This window comes from Macrobrachium rosenbergii, chromosome 50 (genome assembly GCF_040412425.1).
Source record: "Macrobrachium rosenbergii isolate ZJJX-2024 chromosome 50, ASM4041242v1, whole genome shotgun sequence".
Classification (NCBI taxonomy): Eukaryota; Metazoa; Arthropoda; class Malacostraca; order Decapoda; family Palaemonidae; genus Macrobrachium; species Macrobrachium rosenbergii.
The window spans coordinates 34267841-34291902 of NC_089790.1; the positions used below are offsets into that span (position 1 = coordinate 34267841).

Consider the following 24062-nt stretch of genomic DNA (forward strand, 5'->3'; position numbering starts at 1 on the left):
TGGAATATAAATTCAACATGACCTCCTTTTCTTGCAAGGTTCTGGCTGCGGATGATGGTTTGTCTAAGAGACGAAGACTCATGAGGAACGAAGGAGATAAGGGGAGGGGTTACGGTGAGGTGATGCGAATGGTGCTTAGAGGGGAAGTAAATAGAGGGGAATTTTATGAAGTGAACCTCATTCGGAGGAGAGAGAGAGAGAGAGAGAGAGAGAGAGAGAAACGGAAGAGGTTGGGGAGGAAGCAGATGGGTGATTGGGTGGGGGTGGGGGGGTCGACGGAATGGGAGTCGAAGGTGGCGGGAGGAAATGGCTGGGTGGTTGGGTGGAGGGAAATGCTCACCCTTTGAAGCCGAGATAAACGGGGGAGGGGAGAGGAGAGGTGAGGAAAAGGAGGTGAGGGTGTCGAGTGGGAGGGGCCTAAGAAAATGCTGGGTATAAGACCAGAGTCAGCCACACCCTATTCCCTGGAGCAACTTCAGAGAGGAGAAAGGCAGCCATGGTGAGTACCGAGCTCTTGAGTTCGACTAAAATTTGGTACTTCGTGGTAAATATTCGAGAAAGTGCTTCGTTATTGGTAAATACGTTTGTGATGGGTGTGACGCCAATGTCTCGAAGGTGGAAACAGAATCCATCCACAGAAACAGTGATTGCCAGATTCACCTACGTTGTGATCCAGAAGTGGATTACGAACTGTGCTTTTAAATCGAGTGAGTTCGTCAAGTTCAGTTTGGGCGTACCTTCGAGTCCAAAATAAGAGGCAATTTTGTTGTAAATATGTTCGTTGCTGCTCAGGAGCATGGAGTATGTAATACTGAAATCTAATATGTAACCATGTGTGTATGAGACATGTTTCCTTTACACATTTGTTTTTTAATTAACACAAATCCCGTTTTTAGAACCTTGTTCTCCAGATGCCCCTAACGTCTTTTTCCATTTCCAGAGAGCACGCAGCATATTTTTTTTTTATTTCTATCTCATTTTCATTTTTTTACTGGAAGACCTTTTCTTACTTAAAAATCAAGCACTTACACGTATATATTAAGACATCGTTCTAGATAACTGTTTCTGCCTCTTGTATTCTATTTTGATGCCAGTGAATCTGCCCGACTATGATCTGTCTGTGCCATGTTCAAAAATCTTTCACATCCAGTGAGTGATCATTAAAAAGTGTACGTCTTTTTCGCCCTATAATGTATCCCATTCCTGTGTATGGGCATAACACTTGTTTTCTCAAATTCTTCCACGAGGTACTTTGAACATTTTGATACCCAAAGACCTTAAAAAAAAAAAAAAAAGCAAACTGGAGAACGCCACGTTTGTATCTGCAAGATAAGTCGAATTAGGATTGACTGTCTTCAACGAACAACCTTGGTATTATGCACTTGACCAGTATAGCATCGTTTTGTAACACACTGACAACACAAATATTGTAATTATTTTAGGAAATTTAAGATTCCTGATTAAAAACAGCAAAGTAAAAATTTTCTACACAATACTTACCCTACTTTAAATGAGAAGAATCCTTCTTTATCATAAAGAAATTAATTCCCTTCCGTTACAAAATAGAATGTACTTTATGTGAACCGGAAGATTCTTTAGTTTCCGAAGCAAAAATTATTTTTTTTGGCGCCATATTTATACGAATGCACTCATACCTCCGTATAATTGCATTAATCACTCATGCTTTTCCATACATAATTAATAAGCGCACACGTGAAGCATTGAATACCAAATAGTATTATTTACGTCTCAGACCAACATCAAAGCTAATTAAGAGTCTAGAATACTATTTTCAAGGAAATTTAGTGTTATCTTTATATGTGAAAGTACTTGTTTGTGTGTGACTGTCAGGCCCAGTGCTTACGAGTGTATAGCACATATCTCTCTACACTACTGTTTTTGGGCCACAATGAAGTATGTTTATATATATATATATATATATATATATATATATATATATATATATATATATATATATATATATATATATATATATATATATATATACAGTATATATATACACATATATTTGAATGAATTTTTATCACATCACCGTGATTCATAGACAAGCATTGCGCTACAAATCTCCTTTAATATTTGATTCGCTCTACCTGGGAAATAATATATTTCTGAGGTAGAGCGAATTGATATCAAAGGACATCTGTAGCAATGCTTATATATATATATATATATATATATATATATATATATATATATATATATATATATATATATATATATATATATATATATATATATATATATATATAATGTATATATATATATATATATACAAATATATATATATAATGTATATATATATATATATTATATATATATGCAAATATATATATATATATATGTATGTATGTTTGTGTGTGTTTGTGTTGAAACAGACTAGAATTACATACGAAAGTAAGATTATACCTAGTGTAGTACAGTCTCTATTGCTTACTAAACAGTGAAACTGACTAAATGATTTTTTTTTATTAAGAACACAGCATTAAGAAGAACACTGGGAGTCAGATGGCAGGGTAGTGTGAGAAACAGTACCATTATTTCATAATTAAGTAGAAGAAACAGTAACGAAGGAGAGATGGTTTGGACATGTCCTTGTCCCTATCCCTGGGAGAAAAGTAATTGATTGCGTCAGCTCTGCTTCAGAGAGCATCAGAAGAGTTGGAAGACGCAAACCTGCTTGCATGGAAACCATGAGAAGTGAGACTGGAGATGAGTAGCGATTTGTGGAAGATGAAATGGAGGAAAAACGTGAGTGGTGGAATTTCGCTGAAGCCTTTTTCGTTGCACGGCGTTGGAGGCAATACTATGAATTTTAACTTTGGAAACACTTCTTGATATCTTCCACTTGCTAAGGAAATAATTAAAGTATGAGCGAGGCATTTCCAGACTATTTAAACACCCAGAGTTATCTTGTTAAGGTCCTCCTTTTCATCGGTTTTGTTGGATAGTTATGTTGCTCTTTCTACTATTTGATATTAGTTGTCCACCATGTTTGCTGTCTCACCCGAATCCGCGACCTTCTTACATTTGTGAGATGCCCACATTGGTAAGACTTCCATAAACAGTTGGGGGTTTACAAAATGCAATTTTTCCTATTAAACTAAGAAGGCTGCTAATGTTTGGTGATTTATTCCATGCTTAATGGAACGCTCTGTAGCAATTGACTAATTAAACTATTATTGAAGTGTAATAAAGTTTCATCGTCTTTTCCAAAGTGAATAGCCAACAAATTGGAAGGGATGAGTTTGTTAGCCCCGTTCATTTTTTATCCTGGCATCGACCCACTTCAGTCGACTAACCACAAGGTAGGCTACATAATTCGCTGCTGAGATCAGTAGAGGCACAGTGGCTGTATTTCAAGAAACGAGAGTATATGGTTTCGCCTCCTCAGATATACTGTATCTCTCTTGTGTCACTGGGATTCACTAGAGATCCATTGTAACGTCGCCGCTCTGTTTATACTGCAGATATTATTTGAGATCGTTCCCTCGGAAGTCTCGACCGATTTTTATACATTTGGCTTCTCATCCGACGGGGATGACGTATCCTTCTTATCATTCACTTCCGTTAAGTGCAACTTCCTAACTTCTGTAATTTTTTATTCATATAATCTGCCTTTTTTCTACAGATATAATCATTTGAGAGGGAGGGGGGAGTCCATTAACATTTTTTTTATACGGAGAACAAGCTTGATTTGGGCAGTCATGGTCTGTCCAAGACTTTAATTTCATCTCATAATTTATGATGGTATAGTTTATGAAACCAAAACAACAAAGTCGTAGCATCTAGTATTTTCAACTCGCCATACAAAAATGCCCTATAAGATTTAATTGCTCATTCATTCGTAAAATTAACACTGGAAGTGGTTCGTTTTTAGAATGAGTTATATGCAGGCTACATAAAGAGAAATTAAAGATTTGAAAGAGGGAGGTTTTGTATAGATTTATTCTTTTCTACAATACAAAAAAAAAATTCCATTAACTTATAAAGGACATTGTCACGTGAAAATAACACTGAAAATTTTTTTTCTATTATTAAATTGAAGCCTCTCTCTCTCTCTCTCTCTCTCTCTCTCTCTCTCTCTCTCTCTCTCTCTCTCTCTCTCAGCGGGCAGGCGCGCTCGCAAAGCGGAAATGTAAACGCCAATCTCCCCCAAACCATTAGTATCGATATTATCGAATGACGCACACATCTACTATTGACTGACAGTGACAGAGAGCGACTTCGAGAGATGAAATCTCCCGTTCGAGCTCGAGATAGGAAACAGCTGTAAAGTTAATGTGGCCTAAAATTAGGGTTTGATAGACGGTATACGTGGCAGAGAGACGATGTTGTCGAAAAAAACTCCGCTTCTTCGTACTCAGACATAATATGTTGGCGACTAAACGAGTTACGTTAATGGTGCGAAGGTAATATAAACACTTGTAGAAATATAAATAAACACTTTCGACTTCGGTATGTTAAAGTTAATATTTACCTCGAATAATTCTAAGCATTTATAGCCCATCTCATCTCATCTGTCTCTTTAAAATATATTTTGTTAATGGTATTGTAAGAACTTACACATTATCCTCATAATCGCAGTAAATTTCGCCTGCTAACTTTAGGAGAGAAAGTACGAAATCATTGTTTTTTTTTCATTGATGATATTAAACATACTGTTATTTATTGATAGTCGTAAGCAGAATTATAAAGTTAATTAAATTTAACACGCTGCAATTATAACAGTAAATACCGCTGGCCATTATTATTTTTACCTACTTAGAACAGGCTAAATTTGGGCATCTTTCTACCTGCTTATAAAAAAAATATTATTAACATGAAACATCACCTGAGTATAGCGTTCTTAAATCTTTGCTATTTCCGTGCATGTGAGACGAAACCTCTCCAAGATAAGGCAGGCACACGAAAATAAGAACCGCCTAATTTGGTACTTCCGGCTGGGAAAGTGTGGCATCGGGTTGCGCGAGATTCCCATCAGCCGTTCGGTTCAGTTCACTCCGGTTAGTTGGTGGTGAAGTTATGCCTTTTCAACGGCGCCTCTTATAATTCTGTAAGAAGCTTGGTTCTCTTTCCTGAGGTCTTTTGTACGTTTTCTTGTTTCAGAGCTCCTTTTAGTTTTCTGTAAAAGAAAACTATTGTGCCGGCTTTGTCTGTCCGTCCGCACTTTATTCTGTCAGCACTTTTTTCTGTCTGCACTTTTTCTGTCCGCCCTCAGATCTTAAAAACTACTAAGGCTAGAGGACTTCATATTGCTATGTTGATCATCCACCCTCCAATCATCAAACATATCAAATTGCAGCCCTCTAGCCTCAGTAGTTTTCAATTTATTTAAGGTTAAAGTTAGCCATAATCGTGCTTCTGTCAACGATATAGATAGGCCACCACCGGGCCCGTTTTTAAAGTGTCATGGGCCCCGGCTCATACAGCATTATACCGAGACCACCGAAAGATTTATCTATTATCTGTGACCTTGATTATACGCTGTAGCGGCTGTACAGAAAACTCGATTGCGCCGAAGAAACTTCAGCGCATTTTTTACTTGTTTTTATTTATTACTACCGCCTGTCCCATGTGATGTTTGTGAATCCTGCCTTTTCCTCCAGTCTTCGTCGCTGAAAATGGGATTCTCTGCAATCGACCTTCCACTAGACTGACCTATTTCACAACAAATCTTCCATTCAGTATAAATTATGAAAAATTACTTGGATATTCTAAAAACGTCTATATCCACTGCTTTCCCTTGGACTGTTTAGATTATTCTTCAAGTGAAAACTTACACCGTTCACAAAGAGCTTGTAAAATTAAGTAAAACTACATGCGGAAATGAGATTTTTTGATGAATAATATCTTTCAACGTTGGATTCTTATGGTAAGAGATTTATCTCTGTAGCCTAGTCAGTCTGAAGAAACTTCTTTCCTGCTTAATTTTTACCTTAAACGTTTCAGATATCAGTGAAAATACTTGATACACGAAGGCACTTTATTCTTCTCTGGGAAAACGGCGAAGGGGAAGTTCCATTAGCTTAAACATAAAGGTTAGCCTTTAATGTACCTTTTTTTTTTTGGAGGGGCCAACATGATTCTTCATTGTCAGCCCCTAGGATGTTGTATTATCTACTCAAAAACCTGGACTTGTCGCTCCAAATGAATTTTCGCATTCATTCTCGAAATGTACACAATGACTTTTTAATACTAACAGTCACCAGTTCAGAACGTCATGTAACAGCACTCCATGTGTTGGATATCCAGCCGCGCTTTCACAATCCAGCTATTGTGATGTTATTTTGATTTCTTAGAAATGTTAAGGATTTTTTCGCCACGCGTTTGGCCCTTGTTTGTTTAAAAGCACATCAAATACCATTAATATCAACACAAACCTTTGATCGTTTCTCTACTCCATCCATGCCTGGATCTGCTTAGCTGAGTGAAAGGGAGCAGTAGTTGAAACGTTAGGGTTGTAAAGAGTGAAACACAGTAAGGAAAAAGACGGCAGATTCATTCACATTTTCCTATGGCGATCCCACACTCTTTTTCTTTTTATTCATTTCTTTTCAGCGGTTTCTAGGTCCTGACACATTACTGGATTACTCTCCGTGAACTAATGGTACACTGACAACGACAATACTCATTTTCGAGGAATTAGAATCAACTGCACTTCACTGGCTATCTCTTTGTTAATAAGCACTATTTGAAATTCTTTCAGAAATTAATGATATAACACCTGTTTTCTTCCGCAAGACACATTCTTTGCTCTCGATTCATGGGGGTAAGAACAACACCACTTACGGTGTGAAGTTTGGCCGTTAGAGACGCAATTTGGCACGTGTGGATGTGGCTGGATTCCTGTATGACTTTTCAGTTTATTTTCATTCCCTTTTTTTCCTTTCTGTGACAAAGATTTTATTTTGAGGCAACATAAATACGTCATCCCTGGCACGAAGGCGTTTCATTGAGAGGGGGAGCCATACAATAGAGGAAACAAAAAAGGGCAAAACGCGGTCAGGGCTACGACCCAAATAGAGGGTTAAAGGGGGTTGCGTGTGCATGTGTGTGGGCGGGATGGTGGTAGGTTCAGCATAGGCGCCTCGAGCCGTCAAGTTCTGGTCTAAATATAGGCAACCCGGAACATGTTAAAAAGGGGGAAAACCTGGTCCCCCGATACCGTGATGAGGAGAAACATATGGGAGAGGGGAAGCTTACCACTGATAAACAAAGGGTCGCTGGCCGCCATGTTATCGCCAATGATATATTTTCATTCAGGATATTATCTCAAACTATCAGCCAGTCGAGGAAAGGATTCCTATCGTTGATGGAAAAATGAATGAGGAAATCAAGTCATTCGCTTCAGCAGTAGAGCATAGTATTATTTATCTTCCGTTTTTGAGACGTTTATAATAAAAGGGTGTCTATTCACAAATCTAATCAATTACAACTAAAAAAAAAAAAAGCTTAGAGGATGCAAGACTTTCAAAGACCTCTTCTTCATCCACGTGCCATTCCGCTTTGAACCATATTAATGAGAGTAAAAATGTGCCGATATGAAGCATTTCCTGGTTTTCCGGCATTTGAGTACGAAAGAAAAGGAGCTGGCTGAAGAGTAATTAATATTAAACTACTAAAGAGGGATGAAGTAGGGAAAAGGTCCTTCACACAGGAATGAAACGATCTTGCAACATTCAAGAGTTAGAAAGTGGGGATCTTTCCTAGACAGTGACTCCCAAGGGTTTTAACCCGGTATGTATCCACCTTTACGGCGTGATCAGCACAAGCCCGTTGGGGATGGCCGTAAAAACATAAACAAAAGACTGTAAATATCATAAAGATAATGACCTCCAAGAAAACCCTTGCGGGTCACTATCTAGGAAAGATCCGAAAGAAGAAATGCAGACTTATTTAAATTAGGAAGAAGAAAACACGATTATGTGTGATTGCATTTGGACTTCAAGTGGTGAAGTTGACACCTATATCTACCTTCTGTGTGTATGCAGCACACAGGCATTGATAACGTAACTCCCGTTCGTGTGTGAAGTGACCTTTGGAATTTAAAGAATACAAACAATGAGACTGTATGTGGAAAGCGTTCTTCTTATTGTAAATTCATCCATTTTCAGGAATAATTCAAATATAAATTTACGAATGGGGAGAAAATTAATTACGATAACATGTATGCGTATCTACATATGGTTACTCTACAATAGAATATGTATTGAAGGAAATGCTATGCGTACTTTTGTTCAACAGTTTAACCTTCCAGCGGAGTTGTTCAGGACCTAATTTACAAGCTCTTATTTCCCCTTTCTATTGTGGGAAAAGGCTTAACAGTGTGAAAAAGAAGTTATTTTATTGATATATACATATATATTATATATGTGTGTGTGCCTGCATAGTTTTCACATTACAAAATAAAACAGCCTCAGGTTTCTGTTTTAAACAGTATTTTACTTATTTGTGTGGCTGGTATTTGCATGCACAATATTCTTTAATCTCAGGTGCACAACTGAATTAAAGAGAACATCATTTTTTATGGCGCCAGTGCTAAACGAATAACTTTTAGCAGCGAAAAAGATTGGGTAGAGTAGCAAGAATTATTATACAATGAAAGGAAGGCTCTGTCCAATCGCAGATACAGTTGATGAGCAATAGTCATGAGGGAATTGGACGGAAAAAGTAAGAAAAAAAATGGTCGATGAAATGAAAGCTAGAGGGGATTAAAAGTGGCTTCTCATAGTCACCATTGTAGAGCAAAATTGATTGACTAAGGCATATGCTGTTTTGCCAGTACCCAGGCTAGTTCTTACTACTAGAATTATAATTCGGTCATGTTCCTCGTTGGACTGGTCGGTACCGTTCTCGACTAGCACTCTGCAGGGCCCGAGTTCGAATCTCCGGCCGCCCAACGAAGAATTAGAGGAATTTATTTCTGGTGATAGAAATTCATTTCTCGCTACAATGTGGTTCGGATTCCACAATAAGCTGTAGGCCCCGTTGCTAGGTAACCAATTGGTTCTTAGCCACGTGAAATAAGTCTAATCCTTCGGGCCAGCCCTAGGAGAGCTGTTAATCAGCTCAGCGGTCTGGTTAAACTAAGGTATACTTAACTTATAATTCGGTCATGGATATCTGAGATATGGAATGAAAAGTATTTTCTGAAAGCTTGCAAGAATAGTGTGGGTTAAAACATTATGATTCACTGAACTTTTAGTCGAGAGGTGTTCTTGATGGCTCTGGTTACTGGTGGGCCGATTTGGTTGTTTATCCAGGCACACTCACGTGAACTATCAAGCAACAGATCTTGTTGATTTTCATGATTTATGAAGAGACCTGGAGTAATTTTTTTCTTTTTGGAAGGATCGTTTCCTCTCTTCTAATGACTTGAAGACAAAGCAGGTAAGCTGCAAAAGGTTTTACAGCTTACGAAGGAAACAACTAGAGGTGTTTTTTCATTAATGACTTTGAACTGGAATCCAAATAGTGATATACGTTACTGAATAACTGTATACGGTTATTACATTACGTAATTACGTATGCATCCCGCATTGTCGTTTCCACATAAGTACGTGGCAATTGTAAGATGAGATATTGCTGTAGAACAGTGGTAATATATTTTTTACTGGTGCACAGATGTTTATTCCAGCAATATTCCCCATATTCTTATAGGCTTGAGCTCTATAGTTGCTGAGGATAAGAGTATATTCTTTAAAAGTATCAATTGTCATGTAAGTGGTTTCTGACCCACCCCTGTGACTGTAAACTGCAAGCTTGAAAAGTCTTCTATGATTAATTTTATACGCTTTTATTTCAAATTACTCAGCTGGATATCAGTGGCGCTCTTTATGTACTACTACCACAAAATACTTGCAGACTTCTCTTAAACAATTGATATTGGCTAACAAGAGTCGACATTTTTGCAATGAGTTCATTTTTTGACGTAGAGGACAGATAATTCCTCTACATTTCCTTGAATGATGTGAGTCTTACCTGGAGAGCAGTTTACAGTCGTAAAGTGATGGGACAGGCTATTAAAAGCCGCACAACATCTTTAGTTTTAAGCAGTTCTTAAAGGTGAGGATTTTTGGCCCTCTCCAGACTAGATAAACTTATCTTATGGATATTACTAATTTCACGTGCCGACGTCTAACTTCATGCTTTCCACTTTTTGCTTTCCAACTTTAGCTGAGTTAGCTGTAATTTTGCTAAGATTGTACCAGAATAATGATTTTGCAATGTACTTTATTGAAATATTTTATTTTCCGAAGTCTCTTGGGAATGTATTAGGTAGTGAATGTGACCATTGGTGGTCGCTTTCCATTCTGAAAACAAACTCTATTTTAGTCCATCCAGTAGTAATTATTACTTTCATTATTTGGTCCATTTTATATAGATTCTGTAATCTGTATACAGTTGTTAGTTTTATTGTTTCCCATTCAGGAATTAAACTGTCTTATATCCAATATCTTGATCTTCTTTGAGTTTTAAACTTTCACTTATCTCATCAAACGTTGTTTTTCCCTTACATTCTCTCTCTTTCAAGTGACTCTCCTTTGATCTATAGCCATATTTCCTAGATTGACACCCGCAAACTGCATCTCTTACATTCTCCTCTGTTCTGCATATGAAATCTCTGCACGTGTAACCTCGTTCATACACCCCAGAACTAGTGCTCCTTGTTGGAGAGAATATTTTCCACTGTTTCATATGATTCCACTTCGTTAGGTGGGGGCTGTAAGATTTCGTTTGCAGTAAGCCATTAGGTTTTTTTTCCCCTTTTTCATTTCCATGCTCTTCTCCATTGCAGTAATCTATATTTATAAATATTCTTGTTTGGTTGTTGTTTTTTTCAATTTCCTCTGTTCATTATGGCAAAAAAGACAAAAAATATAAGATTCAGACTGGGTAATCTGAAATTCACTGCACCTTTCCCACTTAATAATATCCTTGGGAGACATACAGATTACTTTATTCATTAATTTCCAGTCGCTTTTATGGAAACATTCTTCTGAGTTCTGAAGAATCTGTCAGCCTTGTCACCCCCTTTGTGAATAAAGTTGTACCAGCAAGTGGAAGTGACCTTAAGGGAAAAAATTCTAGTTCATAAGTGAACATACGAGTGGCCTGGCGACTTTCCTTCTAACGCAAAACTTCTGAATCCTGTCTGTGTTCACAATTGTCCTTAGCTCATATAATCTTTCTCGTTTATGAACCGGGTCTTTCACTTTCTTTGGGCTTAGGTCCTATTCTGTTTTCCTATCTTCCAGTTTATCTTTTCTTTTGTGCATAGGTTACACAATGATAAGAAGCTAGAAGGACCTAAGGGCTTATCATTAAAACAAAAGCAATTAGAGCTAGGAAAAGTTTTGAATGGGAACTACTGCTCTAAATCATGTGCCTCTTCAACTGTTCTTCGTAAAACCACACTGCAGCCTCACTACTAGCGTGATCCACCTGCATATGCGTTGCATCATGCACTTGACCCATGTAGTATTCGTGAGTTTCCTCATAACCTTTTTATTTTAAAATTAGTTCCTTCCTATCTTGATAATGCAAGAAACCCATATGACCAATATTTATACTTCTTTCCCTATTTCTAATGCTTTGAAATGCGACAACCGATTCTAACAACTTCCGATTTTTTTCCCGTGTTATGCTGTATACACAGTTTCCTCCATAAATGTCAGCTGATTCAAATATTTTACCGTTGCTTCCCTTACCACTCATTCCAAGCAACAACATTCGCAAGGCTTCTGAAGTTTATTTGCCACTTCCATCATATAATTTCCTCTCTTTCTACAAGTGATGGTGGCCATTACTCCGGAGCACCTGTATACATAAAGCACTCTCTTCAATCACCCTTGTCACCTTTTAAAGTCATTGCCTTAGTTTTCCTGGCATTCATCGACTCCATCTTCTTGGAAGCCTTTTTCGGAATTTATCCTTTCCGTTCTGTTTTTAGTTTTCTGTAAAAGAAAACTGTTGACATGGCTATTTGTCTGTCCGCCCACAGATCTTAAAAACTACTAAGGCTAGAGGGCTGCAAATTGGTACTTTGATCATCCACCCTCCAATTCTCAAACATAGTAACTAAATTGCAGCTCTCTAGCCTCAGGAGTTTTTATTTTATTGAAGGTTAAAGTTAGCCATGATCGTGCGTCTGGCATCGCTATATGTGCCAGCAACACAGGCCACCACCGGGCCGTGGCTGAGAGTTTGTATACAGCATTATACGCTGTACAGAAAACCCGATTACGCCGAAGAAACGTCGGCGCATTTTTTACTTGTTTATTTTAATTACCGCAGTCAGAATGATGTACGTAGTAGTTAAGGACATTTTATTGCACATCCAGACTTCCTGTTGATGTGAAAAGACATTGAAAATATAAAAGAAAAACCTCAGCCTTTCCACGTAGTCATCTTGTCTCTCTTCTGGCATCAACTTTTCGTCTAAAACTCAAAGAGTTTTAATTTTCAGTGTTGAAAATTAAAGTTGTAGTACTGAAAAGGAAGAGAAACGTATGTGTTATGAGATCTGTTTTGCTTTGTTCGGGGTTTAAACTTGAATGCATTATGCCTAGATTAGTCAGCAGATGTGTTAATAAAATGTTTATCGCACGAACATATGTGGTGTTGATAAAGGGTTTGTCGCAAGAATATATGAGGTGTTGATAAAGGGTTTGTCGCAAGAACATGATACGTGGTGTTGATAAAATGTTTACCAAAGGAATATATAGGGTATTAATAAAAGGTTTACCAAAAGAATATATGTGGTGTTGATAAAATGTTTACCAAAAGAATATCTATGGTGTTGATAAAAGGTTTACGCAAGAAAAGATCATTGCTGTGGAATATAACATGTGATCTTATTGTGGAATAAATAAGTGACGGCAATAGTGGCAAAAATGTCAGGAACCCCACTTATGAAAACAACGAACTAGTTTGCATTGTCTCTAAAATAAAGCCAGAATAAGACCCATAATTTATTAGATTTTGAACAACTGAGAATAGTTTGAAATTCCATATTTGTTTTACTGGGAAAGACATTCAGCTTAGTGAATTTACACCTTTGTTCTCATTCCGGTTTTTTAAATCTTCAGTGACATTGTTAAGCAACTGTATTTACTATGCAACCTTGAATGACATCGTTGAGTCTGCCGGTTTATCTCTCTCTCTCTCTCTCTCTCTCTCTCTCTCTCTCTCTCTCTCTCTCTCTCTCTCTCTCTCTCTCTCTCTCTCTCTCATAGTTTGGAAAAATGTCAGTGTAGGTCTTATGACTTCTTATGGCTTTGAGATCTGTATACTTTTAACCTTCAGTGAGCTCTCTCTCTCTCTCTCTCTCTCTCTCTCTCTCTCTCTCTCTCTCTCTCTCTCTCTCTCTCTCTCTCTCTCTCTCTCTATACCAGACGCTGTCCTACTTCTCCCTCTTTTGTAGCTGCTTATATATCTTGGCAACTGGCATATCGAAAGGTCTCGTTGCATTTAGCCAAAAAAAAAAAAAACTAGTAAAAATAAGCAAAATGTTTGGCTGTAGGCGGCGGTGTGCCAGTTCCAACTTAGATAAATGCGGTATTTCATTTTAATATTTCCTAAGTAAAACACTGTGTACATAAAAACGTTACAGAGTTTGTGTTGTGTTCAAATTTGCATGGAATATAACTCCTCGCCAGGTATAAATAATTTAGGTCTTGAGAAAACAAAACTTTGGAGTTGTCAAATATCTTTGAAACCTCTCTGCCAATATCTGCCAAACTGCTTAGATTTGAAGCATTATAAATACACAAAGTACTTTGTGTGTTCGATGTATTAAGTATGTGAAAACTGAAGGAGGTGATCGACATCTAGTGAAAAATTTAGGTTCGCTCGAGACACACACACATACATCCTCGTCTGTCAGTTTCGACTAAGCTGTATTATGTCTTGATCTGTATATTTTTGTATTCTGTTGCATATACTTTTTATTTATAACTCAGCTTTGAATATATGCGAGATATGTTGTCTGAAATGGTAAAGAACAGAAGCACGAGGGAGTTGTTGTCAAATGGTGACAGTGACAACTTTCATATCCTGATGCATATTTCAGTGAATGTCGTGTATGTGGAAAAGTATAATACACTATAAGATTTATAGAAATTTTTTTAAATAGAGAACATGAGATAGAAACCAAGGTAGCAAAGCTTTTAACAAACATGTTTTGGGAGGAAAAAAAAAAAAAGACTGTAAATTCTCCGATTGCTTAAAAGCCGGCGATAATAAGGAATATAACATTAATTTCATCATTTCAACAATCGATTCGATCTTTGTCACATGCTCTCTCTCTCTCTCTCTCTCTCTCTCTCTCTCTCTCTCTCTCTCTCTCTCTCTCTCTCTCTCGATAAAACGGGGTGTCGCTTGCCTTGTTGCAAAATTAAGCGTATCTTTATCATAAAAGTTAAAATTTCATCGTATTCTTTAAAATGTTTTCCTTAAGACGCACCAGAGTGGTAACTTGACAGTCAGTTTTATACATTTTCTTTTATTCTGTCTTCGCATTTAAACAAGTGTCACTAGAGAACCATTATGAGCTAAGCAAACGGGACCATCGTACATCTCAGGGACATATCGGATGCTTTCGATTTGTTTGTGTTCCATGTTCATCTGACGTATATATCGTAGTCTAAAAATTCGTAAATGACATCGAAACCTGTTCGTTCTCACGCTCTGAGATCCTTTTTAAGTTGAAGAAAATCCATGAAAGGTTATTTACTTATTCAGTGACCTAATTATTTTCTCTATGTGTACCTGGTCTGATTGCTTTTTCAGGTTGAAGAGAAGAAAGTCAAGAAGAAGAAGAAGAAGGAGGAGGAGCCAGAGGCTGCCGCAGCTCCAGCCCCACCCCCTCCAGAGCCGGAACCCGAGGCTCCAGCCCCAACCCCGGTCTCCTCCAAACCCTCTTCCAGAAAGTCCTCCTCCAGAAAGGCCAAGAAGACCGGCTCCAATGTCTTCGATATGTTCACGCAGAGGCAGGTGGCCGAGTTCAAAGAGGGTTTCAGATGATGGACAGGGATAAGGACGGTGTCATTGGCCTTAGTGACCTTTTGTGAGCAGTAAGTCAGGAACACTAGATGTTAATATATATATATATATATATATATATATATATATATATATATATATATATATATATATATATATATATATATATATATATATATATATATATATATATATATATAAATATATATATATACATACAAATATATATGTATATATATAATATATATATATATATATATACACTTAATAAAAGGTTATTTTGAGTATGTATCGAATATAAGGTGCAACAGTGTTTTAAATAGGCACGAAACTTTCATCTGTTATGCGAATTATGTTGTCACAAAAAAAAACGTTGAGAGAGACACACGTGCAATTTGCAGAGTATGCATTAATGCTAGAAGCCAAATCATTTTTTCTACAGTGTATGCAAATTCATTGGCAAAATTGAACTTGTTGACGTTATGACAGCGGTCCCTGTTATCACGTAAAAGTTGAAAAATTTGAGGCCATATCTATAAAGAAGTTTAGTTTGCGTCATCGGAGTTTTTTCTTTACTTCCAAAAGCTCTAGATCTTTCATTTTAATCTATTCGCTTGTGACCCAATGCGACTATAATCAACCCGCTATGGTTTGTTGAAAGGCCAATTAAATGTCCACGAAAAATAAGGTGGTTGCTCTCCCCGTCCCATCTCTGTAACGGGTAGATAAAATTAGCTGGCTTTTGCTCTCCCCTGATCTTGATTATCATACCTAACAGTTATATAATTTACAAATATCAGTTAATCATGACGTCTGATTTTGAATCGTTTCATTGTGGTTTATAAACAAGTTATTTTAAATTGATTTCGAATTTTTCCTTACTTTTAACTTTTGACGTAAAATACATACATATGTTACCGTAGAAATAAACTTCTCAGACTCTCTGCCAATTGCCAACTGGCTCTTCTTTCACCCTGTCACAAGCAGCAGCATCGCATGTCTTAATTCTTGGCTGAGACCTGCTGAGAATGTTCCATTTTTGGTGTTAAGATTTCTTTTCAGTATATATCCATATTTTTTCTTTCATTGATTATCAGAATGCCTATAAATAAGGAGACAATACTTGGGCCTATAAAATATCTTTGCTATCATCAGAAATCTTATATTGTATAATACACTAGATATCCCTTATATAAAAAGTTTATACTCAGTGTGTTTCTTTCAAAACACGAACTTTTTATTGGCAAATGAAAGTTTTTTTTACGCTGTTCACTTGCTTTTTTTTACAACTTCAGTTGCTCCACCCTCTTCCTCTAATCACAATCTGGAAAATCCTTTCTTAAACCCAACCAACTATAATTTACACATACAAATGAAATGCGTCATGGAAACGTTTGTTACTCCTCGTTCCCTCCAGGTGTTTGACGACGTAGGAAAAATCGCCTCCGACAAGGAATTAAGGGACATGCTGGACGAAGCACCCAATCCCATCAACTTCACGATGCTTCTTCAGATGTTCGCCGAGAGGAATTCAGGGCAGAACGACGACGACGAAGTAGTGGCTGCCGCCTTCAACGCCTTCAGCACCGATGGATGGATTGACGGTGAAGTGTGAGTATCAGAGCAGAAGTTCTCATAGTTCATGCACCCTTTTACCATATGTCAGAATGTCATCCCCCCACCCCTCTTTTTCAAAATTGTCTGCCTCAGAAGGTGCATTCCAAATAGTATGCAACAAAATACCAACACAAACACACAAGCTAGCGGAGAGAAAGCCCAGTGTGATCTCTTAGTAGTGCGGACCGATGCACACTGCGTTTTGTGTGGTCTTAGAGCCAGTTTGAGCCTGCCAATCTGTGGTCACAATCCCCCCAACTCTGAAATTCCTCTCTAAGGGAAATTCCCCTCCAGGTTGAGAACCACAGTGCTAGACCGATTCCTAAAAGTAAAGGACATCCGGCATGTGCCTACATTGCTTCCTTCATGCGCAGAAGTACAGCAAAATAAAAAAAAAGGGCACAAAAGTATTTTGCTCAACGTGTGTAATATGGATAGACAATGTTATTAAGTCAAGACTTGATGTGCAAATAGTCGAGGATGAAGAAAATGATGGAGAGGAAGAAGATGAAAACGAAACAGAAGAAAATAAGATTGAAGAGATAGAAAACAATAACAAAAACAAAGAACAGGATAAGAGTATGGATGCAGAGAAACTCATAGACTCTACATGTGAGGCAATACAACAGCATACATACGAAGAAATAAACTATGAAATGATAACCCAAAATAAAATCCCAAAGAGGTTGTACCCGGATATGATTTACATACTGACGGGAAAGAGCAAGAAAAAAAGAAAAGAAAGACATAGTCTGGACTCGTTTGAAAAGAGGGAACTGCAGATTCGGTGGAAGATGTCACTACAAACATCCCAAGATATGTCACAACTATGAGATTTATGGCAAATGTGCATATCTAGACGGCTATGAGGTTGAATGCAGCGATCTACATCCAAAAATATGTAGAAACTTGAAAGAAAGGAAAGGGTGCAGATTCAACAAAAAGTGCAGATATATGCATCCTGTAGCCATGAAGAACGAAAATCAAAATCAAATACATATCAAAAATCAAAGTAAAAATGAAACAAATAAAGAAAGGAATAAAGAGTATGAGACGAAGGAAAAAAGTAAGCCAGCAACACGTTATGAAATGTCAGCATCATGATATGAGGCATCAGCACCCAGGTACAGTGCAACAAAGCAATGTATCTACGATGCAAAAGGATGGTGCAGATATGGAGATAGATGCAGGTACAAACATAAAATGAATAAATATAAAGATGGAAGATCAACTATATTGGAAAAGTTGGATTTTTTAATGTCCGAAGTTATGGAAATGAAGAAAAGAACAACATATCAGAACAGGAAAGTGACATGGGAAAATCCTTATTATTACTCATATTAGATAATGGGGATAAAATGCAAACCATCATAGTGATGAATGCCCAGGGCTTAGTTTTGAGTAACTCAAAAAGAAAAATGGAGTTCTTAGAAGAACTAACCCAAACTGAAAAAATAGATATAATGAATATAAGTGAAACCTGGTGCTCCCAAGAGACTGGTAATGTTGATCAGATTAGAAAAAAAATAGGAATCAAGGGGGAACCGCGACATATGGGAGAGACGTAAATCAAGGAAAAATCTGTGAAAAATATAGTAATACAGGATGTGAATTAATAGCGGTAGAATTTGAATCTGAAAAATTAGTGAACATTGTAATATACAGACCCCCTAATACTAAAGAGTTTGACATAATAATTGACAAATTGGATGATATCTGTAGAAATCACAAAGACTGGAGACTTTAACTTTCCTTTCGTAGAATGGAAAGAATGAATAGGAGACTGTGGTTGTATTTATACATATAAAAAAGAGAGTAATAGTAGCGCAGAAGATAAGAGGCAATTTGAAAAGCTATTAGATATGCTACTAGAACATAACATTCAGCAAATAAATTGCCTGCCAACAAGAAAGGATAATATTTTAGACCTAGTATTTGTGAATGAGGTGAACTATGTTAAAGAAATAATAGTATATAATACAAGTATTTCAGACCATAATGTCATAGAATTAACAGTCCGTTCCAAAGCTCATGAAAACAGAGATAAGCAAGAGACGAAAAAATGGGAAGGATATGGAAAATACAATTTCTATAGTAAAAATATAAATTGGTCAGAAATAAATGAAGAATTAAACAAAGACTGGGAAAACATATTCATAAGTGATAATATACAGGTAAATACCGATATATTATATAAAATATTAGTGGAAATAGTGGAAAAATATATAACAAAGAAGAAGAGTAAACATCAGTCACACATACCAAGAGACAGAAGGATCTTGTTCCAGAGAATCAGAAAGTGGGAAAAAGGTCTTGCAAAAGAAAAGAATGCATGGAAAGTGATGGAACTAAAAAGTAAGATAGAAAATGCAGAACAAAAGATTATACAGTCAAAAGAAAATGAAAAACAGGACCTGGAAGAAAAGACCCTACAAAATATCAAGCAAAACCCCAAAATTTTTTACTCACATGTGAAAAAGATGAATAAAATACGAGTATAAATAGGCCCTCTAAGAATTGAAGGGCGATTAACAAATGAAAAAAAGGAAATATGTAATATATTAGCAGATAGATATAAGAGTGAATTTACACCTAGAATTGATAATGAAGATAATGATACAGAAATAAGAGATGAAAATAGTGAATATTTATCGGACATAGATATTAATGAAGCCGATATTGTGCAGGCTATTAATGAAATTAAAAATGGATCAGCAGCAGGACCAGATGGCATACCTGCCATTTTGTTAAAGAAAGTGGTTCATTCAGTCGCAAAGCCGCTCGCAATATTATTAAGACAAAGTATAGATACAGACAAGATTTATGATGAACACAAATTAGCATATATTACCTCTATTTTCAAAGGTGGATCAAGACTAGAAGCAAGTAATTATAGGCCTGTGAGTCTGACATCTCATATTATGAAAGTTTATGAAAGGGTAATAAAAAAAATATAATGAAACATTTAATGAAAAATAGTTTGTTTAATATAGAACAATATGGTTTTGTACCCGGAAAAAGTACACAAACCCAACTGTTAGTCCACCATGAAAGCATATATAAAAATATGATAAACGAAAAAGATACAGATGTGGTTTACCTAGACTTTGCAAAAGCTTTTGACAAGGTAAACCATAATATATTAACGAAAAAAATTAGAAAACATAACATTGTGGACAAAGTAGGAAGATGGATAAAAGAATTTTTGCAAAACAGAAAACAGATAGTGATTGCAAACGACGAGAAATCGGACGAAGCTAAGGTAATATCCGGTGTGCCACAAGGTACGGTGTTAGCTGCATTGCTGTTTGTGATTATGATTGCAGACGTAGACAGTAATGTTAAGGACTCGGTAGTGAGAAGTTTCGCCGATGACACAAGAATAAGTAGAGAAATTACTTGTGATGAAGATAGTAACTCGCTACAAAGAGACCTAAACAAAATATGTAAATGGGCAGAGGTAAATAGGATGGTATTCAACTCTGATAAATTTGAATCAGTAAACTGTGGTGATAAAGAAGGAATGCTACATGCATATAGAGGACCTAATAATGAGACAATCACAAATAAGGAAGCAGTTAAAGACCTTGGTGTGATGTTGAATAGGAATATGTTATGCAATGACCAAATAGCAATACTATTGGCAAAATGCAAAGCAAAAATGGGAATGTTGCTCCGGCACTTCAAAACAAGAAAAGCCGAACGCATGATTATGCTTTATAAAACGTACGTACTTAGTTCACTTGAGTATTGCAATATAATAAGGTACCCACACTACCAGAAGGATATTGCACAAATAGAGAGTGTACAAAGGTCCTTTACAGCTAGAATAGAAGAAGTTAAGGACCTTGACTACTGGGAAAGACTACAATTCTTAAATTTATATAATCTCGAAAGGAGAAGAGAACGCTACATGATAATCCAGGCATGGAAACAGATAGAAGGAATTACCGAAAACATCATGGAACTAAAAATATCAGAAAGAACAAGTAGAGGTAGATTAATAGTGCCCAAAACTATACCAGGAAAACTAAGGAAAGCACAAAGGACATTAATTCACCACACACCAGCATCGATAATGCAGCGTCTATTCAATGCGCTACCAGCTCATCTGAGGAACATATCAGGTGTGAGCATAGATGTGTTTAAGAATAAGCTTGACAGATATCTAAGATGCATCCCAGACCATCCAAGGTTGGAAGATGCAAAATATACCGGAAGATGCATTAGCAATTCTCTGTTAGACATCAGAGGTGCCTCACACTGAGGGACCTGGGGCAACCCGAACAAACTGTAAGGTCTGTAAGAGAGGATGAAAAGCAGAGTGCTGTGGCCAGATGGTCTGTGGCCCAGAACAAGCCTTTCCAAAATTCGTGGTGACCCATAATCCTTTGTGTAAATAAATTCATTGAAATAATAACAAACTTGCAAACCATAATAACTTTTGTTCCTATTTGAATGTCGTTTTCATAAACATATCTTGTTTCGTCTTCCTTCCAAAATTCTTGCTTCGTCTTCCTTCAAAAATTCACTAGATTTAAGTAATCTGTCTGGATCCATCTGCAACGTATTGAAGGCTTGTACACATTCACGAACGACAAAGTATTCTGTAAATATTGTGATTCCTTGCTAGCAAAATAAAAAAGATAATAAAATAAAAGATTATTTCAAGCTCAGAAGAACAGTAAAGAACAGCCGAGAACAATAATACTATTGTCTTATTTCAAACAGCTTCCGCCACGCTCTCATGACCTGGGGTGACAAATACTCTGCCCAGGAGGTCGACGATGCCTTTGACCAGTTCGAAATGGATGATCGAGGCTTCATTGACACAGCTGCAGCGATCGAACTGCTCACGGGAAAAGCTGATACCGATGCAGAAGCCGAGGCTGCATAGATTTTCTAAGGTAAAAAGATTTATATCAAGTGTCAGGTTTTCTCAGCTAGGTATTTTAATGGTCTCTCGCCGTATGGCGATGATGTGTGTGTGCTGTTGTATGCATTATATATGTGTCAGTGATTATATATATATATATACATATATATATATATATATATATATATATATATATATATATATATATATATAAAATATATATATATATATATATATATATATATATATGCATATAAAATATATATATATATATATACACATATACATACACATATACACACAAACCAAATGCACAATTGTGCTGTGCATTTATACGATGACTAACAGGACCTCATGTTTCTAATGGAGATTTTATTCACAATAAAATCGCTGTCAGAAACCATCCCTTATAAACTGGGTCCTGTTAATCTTCATATATATATATATATATATATATATATATATATATATATATATATATATATATATATATATATATATATATATATATATATATATATATCCACATGAATGAAGATCTGAAAAATATATTTATAGTTATAAATAAATAAACATAATATGTATATGCAAAACCAATACATGAATGAAGATAAAAATATATTTATAGTTATAAATAAATAAACATAATATTATATGTATGTGTGTAATTTATATATATGTGTGTGTGTGTGTATTCAGCTGTGGCTGTTTAATATTCTTATGGATGAAGTGAATCAAGAAATCAGAGAAGGGACATTAGTTTGACGTAGGTGAAATATTATGAGATACAATGTAAATTGTGAAGGGTGTGAAATGAACTGTGCTGGTTGGGAATAGTGCAGAGAAGCTCCAGGTACTAGAGAAAAAGTTTTTAAGTATTTGCAAAGGAAAAAGTTAAAAGTAAACGTGAACAAGGGTAAGTACATGGGAGTGAATGGAAGCTAGGTAGATGAAAACAAATGTTAGAGTTGATTCACAGAAAGGTGAAGCGAGAAGGTAGCAAAGCGGAGATTGGAAGGAAAGGAAAGAAAAAGTTCAAAGCTGTTAGGATGATTCTCTCGGCATAGTATATGTGGCATAAAAATAACTGGAAAAGTAAGAAATGTTGAATTATATATAGAAGCGGTAGAAGAACAGAGTAGATGATTGAACTGTGTGTGTTCAGAAGGTTTAGTTTTGCATAATTCGAAAGTGTTAGGAGGAAGGAGGACAAGAAATTTTGAAAGTTCTTATTAGGTTAAGTAAAGTGCAAAATATCCGTGGATCATAAGAATACTTGAATTATAAAGGTGAATGGTGCAGTGTGCTGATGAGCCTTCTTGTAGGCGTATGAAACAACTACAGTTTTAGAAGGTTTCTGCACAGGAATTCATTCAAGACCCAGCAGCTAGATTAGGAATGTGACAGTGACCAATGTATTGCTTTTACCTAAAGCCCGCTCCTTGTACAGGGGCGGTTTGATTATTATTATTATTATTATTATTATTATTATTATTATTATTATATGTATATCAAGCTGTTAATTGATAACAGAAAGGAAAAATAAAGGACACAGCTTAAAAATAAGAGTGCCATATTGCTCAATATATCATTTTAATAATCATGCGACTTATACAGTCTTAATCACCTACATTGTCTTTTTATTTCTTACAGGTATCGTTTATATGTGTGTATTTGGTATCTACACAGCGCTCTTTGGTCCAAGAATCATATGGTAGAAGTCTACGAAGATGTGCTACCTCTCTCTTTTTATTTTTCTCGATAATGGGGATCGTCCAGTGATTAAACACCATTGGATACAAAGATTATCGTAACCTTACATTGACTCTTCTCACACCCGTTTATTTTTATATTCTTTCTCCCTTGATCCCTCTTAGACAGATAAATTTCCTCAAAACGAGTATCTATTTTCGTTGTCTATTCGAGAATCAAATCAGCCCTTGCACTGGCAGCTTTCATGTACAAGAAAATGAAAGATAAGCTCGGTTACTTTTCAGCTATCCCAACTGAACATAGGTTGGTTTCAGAACCTCCCGAACAAATATCAGTAATGTCAATGAATACTCGTGAGTTTTTGGTTCTTACCAATTTGTCTCAAACTGTCCTGTTCGCCAGATAACAGAACAACAAAGCAATGTGTCGATGATGCCTTTCTTGCAATGTGCAACACGGCAAATTGGTTTTGTTGTGAGTGAAAGGGAAGTTCCAAGTCCACGATGGCTCATAGCAGAAAAAAGCGACGGAGGAGGGTAGATAAACTAGAGATTTTATGTTCAGTCACCGATGTTTCTCTCCTATAAGAATAAACTTTCCAAATTGTGAGAGTCGTCCTTTCAGACCAGGAAAGTAGTATATAAGGAATTAGATTTCTCTAGATTTATGTTTGTCCGTACGTCTGTCTTAATTGTATGAAGACACTTTTCTTAATGTTGGTCTTTGAAGCTATTTCTCTATACTATTCAGGAAAGGCCTAGAAATAGGAATGCTGATTCATTAATTGAAAGATCAATCATAAAAATGGCTGAAATGTTCAATAGAAAAC

General features: G+C 36.4%; 1 pseudogene; it reads left to right on the forward strand.

The window, feature by feature from the left end:
• The first annotated feature begins 362 nt into the window (after nucleotides 1-362).
• Nucleotides 363-23842, forward strand: LOC136832824 (myosin regulatory light chain 2-like; annotated as a pseudogene).
• Nucleotides 23843-24062: the final 220 nt, after the last annotated feature.